Source organism: Oreochromis aureus, linkage group 15 (genome assembly GCF_013358895.1).
Source record: "Oreochromis aureus strain Israel breed Guangdong linkage group 15, ZZ_aureus, whole genome shotgun sequence".
Classification (NCBI taxonomy): Eukaryota; Metazoa; Chordata; class Actinopteri; order Cichliformes; family Cichlidae; genus Oreochromis; species Oreochromis aureus.
In genome coordinates, this window is record NC_052956.1 from 16,766,837 (window position 1) to 16,775,253 (window position 8,417).

Consider the following 8,417-nt stretch of genomic DNA (forward strand, 5'->3'; position numbering starts at 1 on the left):
AGCTGCTCTTTCATTTATTTTTTCCTATCTTCACGGTAGTACACCAACAAAGATGTCAAACTATGAACAGAATGGTATTAAAGTATTAACTTAACCAAATTATGTCTCATATTTTGGATTCCTCAAAGCAGGATTCTGTTTGCCTTGGTGACAGGTTTTTACACTAATAGCAGGATCTTAATAAAATCCATGAAGTTGTTATGGTAGCCTAAATCAGCTAACTTTAATAATCCATAGTATGGCAATTATAGAAAAACAAAAAATCATTGCAATGATGCAATGATAAAATAAAAATATGTATCTTTATTTTTCTAATGACATGTGACTGCAAACTAAAACATTGTGTACAGACTAGAGCATGACTGATGCAGGATTTTTTTAGAACATTAGCAATATTTGGCGATTTCGGATATCACTAACATTAGTTAGATGTGTTTATTTATTTACTTGTTTATGGTCTGCTTGGATCAGCTGGTTGTTTGTGGCAGTCCAAACACATGTTGACAATGGGAACATTTCAGAGCGCCCTCTTGTGGACAAACTATGCAATGTAAACACTTTATTTTTGATATGCGTACTCTTCTATGAATATATAATGCCTTGTTTTATTTTGTTCCAATCGTAAAAGGATTTTAAAAAATCCAGTTTTAAACACACAATACTTTGGTGTGTCTAGGTGATCTTTAAGTCTATGGAAGTCCGATGGTGAACTTGCTGATGTTGTCACAACTTTCACTTTGGATATATTTTTTAACTATTTTGAGAAAAAATGGTCAGCTGATAGTTATTCAACTTCAAATCAGAGCCCACATGAATACATCCCAGGGTTCAACTGGTAGACCAAAGTCAACACCAATAGCTGGGATTAGGCTGAATCAGACATTCATGGTTGAATTGTTGCAAATGAGGTAATGAGGAAGACATAAGCAATAGGCATTAATGCAAGGCAAAATCAGGACTTTAGCGTGATGATTCCAAATTTAACATTTCTGTTTCCATATGGAGGGAAGGTGAAGGTAACACAACCAACCCATCATTTTGAGCATCCCAACTCATCTTCTTTTTTTCAAGATAATGAAGAGCTTAAACGTCTGACTCTGTAAGAGTCCTTTGATTACAATTGTCTGATAAGGTGGCCTCAATAGGTGCCAATCCTAAACTCAGATGGGATATTTTACAAAAGTACTCAAATTGAGGACGTCTGATTAAGTGAATTCCAAGAGTGCAAAACATGTGTAGTTGGAAGAATCTGCAAATTGCATTGGTTTACATTTGTTATTTGATCATTTTGATGTCTGCAGCATGTTTCTGCAATATCCATAAGGGAAAAAAATAAGTGAATAATAATAGGTGTGTTCAGGCTTTATTGGTTCTGTGGTCATAAGGCTATTTGGGCATATATGGAAATTGGAAATACCTCAGTACTTCTTATGCCAGTGTGTGTTTGTGCGCATGTTTGCATATCTATGCTCATCTGTCATGGAGACGCGCACAAATTCACAGAGGCAGGTGTGACAGGCCAGTACTGCTCCTTCAGTCTCAATACAAAAGTGCCACTGTGAGAAGCCAAACCCTAAAAACCGCAGGCTCATTAAACGTTGCATAACAGCTCAACAGATGCTCAGTGTGATGGTCTTTTGACCGAGCTCTTTTGCTCCTCTAATAGCAGCTGATGGATGTCATTGAAACACGTGGATCACATGTTCCTATAATGATCAAGCACATGTGGAGAATTTATCAAAACCTGGTACATCCGACTTTCATGAGAATGACCCTGCACCCTTCCACTTTAAATACCTAGGAGTTAGAGGATACCTGAAATAACAAAAAAAGCTAAAAGATACCTGATAAAAAGTAGTTGCGGTGTGTGTCTGCCACAGTCAAAAAAAAAAAAAAAAAAGAGGCATACTGAGCAGTAGCTGCAGACTGAGCTTCTGTTTGCAAATTAAAAAACACATAACAAACACACACAGTCATGGTTTTATATCTTTGTGGAAAAATCTAAATGACATAATGCTATCCATAGCTGCTTACCCAAAAATGAATGCCTAACCCTAACCCTTAGCCTAACCCTAACCATAACATAATTGTAACCCTGACAGTAAAAAAACACACACACACACGCACAGGTGGAGTGGAGTTAACTTAGTTTTAGGTTTGCACACCTGTAACCCAAATTTATAAACATACACGAAATGAAAGTAGCTCTTGGTTGAGAGACACGACTTGTATAACTTTGCCCAATGCAATATATTTAATTCACTGATCAATTTAAAAATTATAATAAATAATTTACGGGGTCAATCACAGGTTTCAAATATTTTTGAATAAATGATGTTTGCATTGTAAACTAAGGTCCTCATTAGTGTCTGGAAAGACAAGATCTAAAAGGCGGAGTATGCTTTAGGTCGGACTTACCTTATGCCTGGTTTCAAAAACCTGTGATAGCGATTGCACAAAATTAGGCCTTGAAAGGTCAAGGCTTAAGAAAACTGGACTTTGCAAAGCAACTGGTGACAACACGGAGACTGCATCTACCTTTATATAAAGTCTGTAGGTAAGCGACTGTAAACTACTGCCCAAAAATTATATTGGTTGTCATACCCCATACCCTTTCCTAATGTACATTTACAGAAAGATTTCTTTGCATAATTTAAAAAACTGTCTTATTGCATAGTTTGTCCAGCAGAGCAGCTCTGATTCCACTGACTGAGTATGCAACACTCATCAGTGGAACCAACTCCCAGATTGGATTTGGGAGACAGACAGTGTCCCTACTTTTTTTTAAAAAAATGTACTTTTTTATGAAGTCTGAACCACCCTTTAGTTTAGTTAGGCTCTGCTGGAGGAGAGTCTAAGGAGAGCATTTGTTTTCACTCCTCATTTGCTTAGATACCACCAATACATGTTGGCTTTATCTTCTGTCTCCCATAGTTTGTGCTGGAGTTTTTCCTGTTAAAAGGAAGTTTTTCTTCCCACTCTTGTGATAGGGTATACACTGATTGTCAGGAGTTTTCTTTCCAACACCATAGGGTGTTAACCTTAAAATACAAAGTGCCTTGAGGCGTATTGTTGTTGTAAAACTGGCACTATATAAATAAAACAGAGTTTGCGCGAGGTACTCGGTTGGTGCCCTTCTGGTCCGTGTGTCAAGATGTGCATTGACACATTCCCTGCACAAAGTATAGTGCAGGTGGATAATGTTCATTCTTAGACAAAAAAGTGGATTTGACCACAAGGTCACCAGACGGCACTTTTTACTGAGGAGAACGAGCTCAGCTTAAAAAATGAAATATGCAGAGGCCGTCCTGTTTCTTTAGCCCCTGAGCATATCTGGTGGTAAAGGGGGTATGTGACTGAGTATCAGACCATAGCTGGCTGAGCAGTACAGACAGAGAGGGGCATTGTATGATATCCTCTGAGTAGACTCAAACAAACCCACACCATCCGACACCTCCTGCTCCCCCTTATTCTATACCTCATGTCTGGCTTTTCTTTATTAACTTAGATAACATTAATTAAGCATTAATTAAACCTGGTAATGAGGCCTCATTCAGTCTTCATTTTTACTTCATTCATCTTTTTCTTCATTTCTTTGACAAACCTCCCAGCAGCCTGTTTTTAACTTTACCCTTTACTCTCTCCGCTTCACTGAGAGCGTGTATCACTTAACTCAGCTTTTGCTTGCATTTAAATAAACAGCGACTTCCTCAGACTGCTGACCTGACTAGGGTGCCATTGTGATTTAACTATAGCAGATCACTTTAATTGGTTTTGGAAAGATTTACTTCCCTTGTTTTGGAATACCTGAGTAGCGACTGAGTGATCCACCGTTCAGACAGATTCCTCAGCCAGTGTAAGAAAACCAAGCAAGCACTTTGCCTGTTTGTTCGTTTCCATCAGGGAGCCATCACTTGCATTTGGCTAGTTAATCTTTGATCCCTGGAAATTCAATATTGTGAATTTACTCAGCCCTTTACAGGTTTGGACAGAGAGTCCTGCCTGCAGATTTTATATACAGAGGCTCCACTGCCAGATGATGCAAGATGGTGACCAGAAGCCAACGACAAAACTGGCCGGCTGGCCCTGATAGGATTACATCACGTTGCCTGGCGATCTGTGGATCAGCTCGTGATGTTGAGGGAATCAAAGAGGGTTCAAAATCTCAATGCAAACCTCAGAGCCATGAGTTTAGCTTTCCCGGTATTAGCGGCTCAATTTGACTAATGCTGAAAGTATCACATAAACTCTGTTACTGCTGTCATTTGTTAACAAAACAGTTGCTTCTGGAGTTCTAAGTATAAATAAAACAAAATATTAAAAAAATAAATGAAAAAACATTAACATACCCAAAGACATGTGCAGAGAGTTGTATAATAATTTTTGCCTTTCATTCCAACACTAATGACAAATACTTTCGGACCTGCCAATTGTGTGTGTGGCTTTTTAAAGAAAAAAATTTCTCACATTTAATACACACATTGCTTCTATTTAGCATCATTTTTGATACTTGCCAAATTAAAATAATAATAATCAAAACCACGTTTGATCTTCAAGGCAGGAATGTTGGAGACACACAAGGTCTAGTCTTTAACAGTTATATATCTGACTTCAGTTTGGTAATAACTACTGCACTTAGTATACAGATATACTCACAGGAAGCCAAAAACAATTTTAGATGACATCTAAAACGAAACCAAAAAAGGTAAGTATTAAACTTCAAAATATTTAAACGAGTTAAACAGAGAACTACTGATCTATATTTGTGCTTCTGGGATGGCTCTGTCAAGTTGAAACTTTAACCTCACAGCCATGACTAAGCCCAAACAGTCAGTACTCGTACTTTCTCATGAAAAACTAACGGTAAACTCTGAAGTAAAAGGGGAAAAACAATATCATATTTTCTATCATTTTCCCTATAGTTTACTCTGGTGTGTCCTCATGCTTTTTAGGGTGGGAAGCTGCAAAACGCAAACAAACTGTGGAATCTGGTGTGGAGGAATGCTAAGGTGTTCCCAACAGTCTCTCTGATCCTTTCCAATTTGCATAAACCAATATTTGCATTTAAAAAAAAATCAAATGCATCATATGAATGATGTGTGCTAGTTCAACATGAATCGACACTCAAAGGAGTTTCATTTTTCCTCTCCCTCTCAATTTATAACTAAACTTGGGTTTAGGAAGTCTATTTAATTTATTCAGTTTAGCAGAAGTGTTATGGTTATGCAACAAGTGGTCGCACAAGGTGGCAAAGAACAACACCTAGATGTGTGGGGAATTTATGATTAATGTGCTTAAAAATGGTTCTATACAATGACCAAAAACAGCATTATTTCTGAATCATGATTATAGTGCCAGTTGGACAGAAACAAAATCATCAAAATAATCAAAATCATTGTTGAAACAAAATGGAATTTACATGCTGCAGTCTTAGTTTACAGTTTTTGATAAATGATCACTGTCCACTTCATTAGTTACACTGGATTGGACATGCCTTTGCTTTCAGAACTGCCCTGGCAAAGATTCAACAAAACACTGGAAACATTTCTTTGTTTCGTATTGACATGATAGATTCACAATTACAGCAGATTTATCAGTCAATTTCCTGTTTCACCACAGGTTCCAAAGGTACTCTGTTAGACTGAGATCTGGCGACTGTGGAGGTGGTTTAAGTACAGTGAAATCAGTGTCATGTTCAAGAAAAGCATTTGCTCAAAAAAGTAAAGCTTTGAGGCATAGTACATTACTTACCCATCAGAAGATGAATGTCCAAAGTATGACAGGAAAACATTCCCTACACCAATACACCACCAACAGCAGCCTGAGCCTTTGATACAAAGCATGATGGAGCCACGATTTCATGTTGTTTTCCGCCACATTCTAGATGTCTCAGCTGAATTTAAGGTTCAGACCAGGCAATGTGTTTCCAGTCATTTGTTCTATCCATCTGTGTAATTTTATATTATGTGAACTGTAGCCTCAGTTTCCTTTTCTTAGCTGGCATGATCGGCACCTGGTGTGGTCTTATGCTGCTGTATAAGCAGCATAAGACCACATCCAACTTTTGGTATGTCGCATATACAAAGACCCTCTTCTGCATACATTTGGTATAGCCAGCAGTGGTTATTCAAGTTCCCGTTGCCTTTCTATGGTTGGTTAGTCGCATTAACAAGCAATTGAACAGCCAGTCCTAATAAAATGTGCAGTGAGCAAGATGCACTAAATCAGGGGTGGGCAACTCCAGGCCTCAAGTGGCGGTATCCTGCAGGTTTTAGATGTCACGGTGGGTCAACACACCTGAATCAAATGTTTAGTTCACTACCAGGCCTCTGGAGAACGTCAAGACATGTTGAGGAGGGAATTTAGCAATTTGAATTAGCTGTGTTGGATCAAGGACACATCAAAAATAAATCAGAGAACTTATTTAAGAACTGACTAATACACTAAACTAAATAGAATAAAAAAAATATTACAGTAGGCCCCTACGGGCAGAAAAACTATCAAATAAATTTGGTTTTAAATTTATTATTTATTACATTTTGGTGTGTCTGTATTATTGCCACTATCTTCTTTCCCCAGTGTTTAAGGCTCCCTTTTTTTGTTAAAAAGTTGATAAACACGTTATTTCTATGGTTAGTTGGTACTGTATCATCTCCACATAGAAACTTTAAATTGAGCTCTCTGTTTTTTATGGGTTTTGTTTTTCACTGCCTGACAGGCACCTTTACGCTATACAAAGCCATTAGAGAGCTGTGAATTGTTTTGCCCTCCAGAACTTCATTCTAACTCCTACTGGCTCAATTATGATATATGACCCTCTAAAATCCAGTAAAAAAACAAATCCTACTGACATCTCTCAGTCTGTGTTTCTCTCTTTGCCAGTGTTCCTAAACCAGCCTGCTTGATATCAACAAAATAACATTTTCTCTGCATTATAAATTGATACAATCATCTTGGTGTTACAGCAAACCACTAAACTTGAAAGGAGTTACTAAACACCATTATGTATGTGTGATCACCTAAGAGGTTTAATTCGTTAATAAGCAACTTTTGTAAACACAGGTTGACTTACTGATTGAAGGTAAGCACTTCAAATTGGCAAATAAGGAAGCTTTGACCTGATTGGCCAACAGAGTAAGAGGATTAGACTTGCAGATAGAAGACGATGAGGCAGATGTCATCTCAAAGACTTCTTCAGTGGGCTAGCCTCCTTCATGTGATCCATATGAGTATCATTTAACATTTGGTGCATGCTACTTTAAAAAGAAATGAGACAGGATGTTGTTTTGGTGGGTCATGGTACAGATTGAAGAACTGTGCATGAAGGAAACTAAGCTAAAAAGAGTCTTAATTAAAAATGTCAGCATCCTTGTGATATGTTTCAAAGCCGACAACACAGTCCAGTGGTGGCAAAGTTCAACAGCTAACACAATCTGTGCAAATACATGCCATAGCTGTCTTAACAAGACATAGTGTCTTAACCTTTATTAACACAACATCAGTGGCCCATTTTCCAAACTCCCTTTATCCAAATCTGAACGAGCATCCACAGCGGCACACCGCGCAACCCACAGGAGCCAAGCTATTTACTGCCAGACACCACAAGAAACCTCCACTGGTTAAAGCTGTTTTAACAGCACACACACTATATTAGGCAGGTGGTTTTAATGTTGTGGCTTATCTGTGTATATTTTATTCAGTCAGCCTGACATTCTGTTAATGTTAGCTGATTTGTTGTTGAGATTTGGGGTTATTTTGTTTTGTTGTATGCTAACCAGTAGCGTCTCGTGTACTCTCAAAATGGAAGCGGCTGTGGTTGTTTGTGGGCCTGCTGTCTTTCAGACTGATCAAAGAAATGTGTTGACCCAAGGGTTGTTTGCTCATTAAGTCAACTTGCAGGAGCATTTGTATTGATCTCAGCCACCCTTGTTGCAATTTTTTCAGTTGCTTTTGGAACCACTGCAGCTTTGTTGTAAGCTAGTAAGCTAGCTTTATTACAAATAAAATACATCAATCTCAGTTTGTACCTGCTAAGATCTGACTGGTCACTTCACGTCTGTTCAAATCACAGATGTGAGTAACCTGGACGTGTGCAGATTTCAGCACTTTGACAAATCCTGGCTTCAGCAGCCAGCTGGCTCGGTCTACCACCTTCATATTTCCAACATCATGTGGCCTCCTTTGTCAGTTACATCATGTTTAATCATAAAAAAGGTCAGCCTTTCATCAGCTTCTGGTCATGAGTTGATAACATGTACAGTCGGCATTCCTCTGGGCCTTACCTAGCTAGGTAATGTGATCCTGTGACTCCAAAGATCCCCGCTTCATGAATGTCCCTGATTAAGTCATGTGTGTTTTCAAAACCCAAAGATCCATCGGGCGCGAGAAACATGAGCTCTGCCTCTCTGATCAAAGCT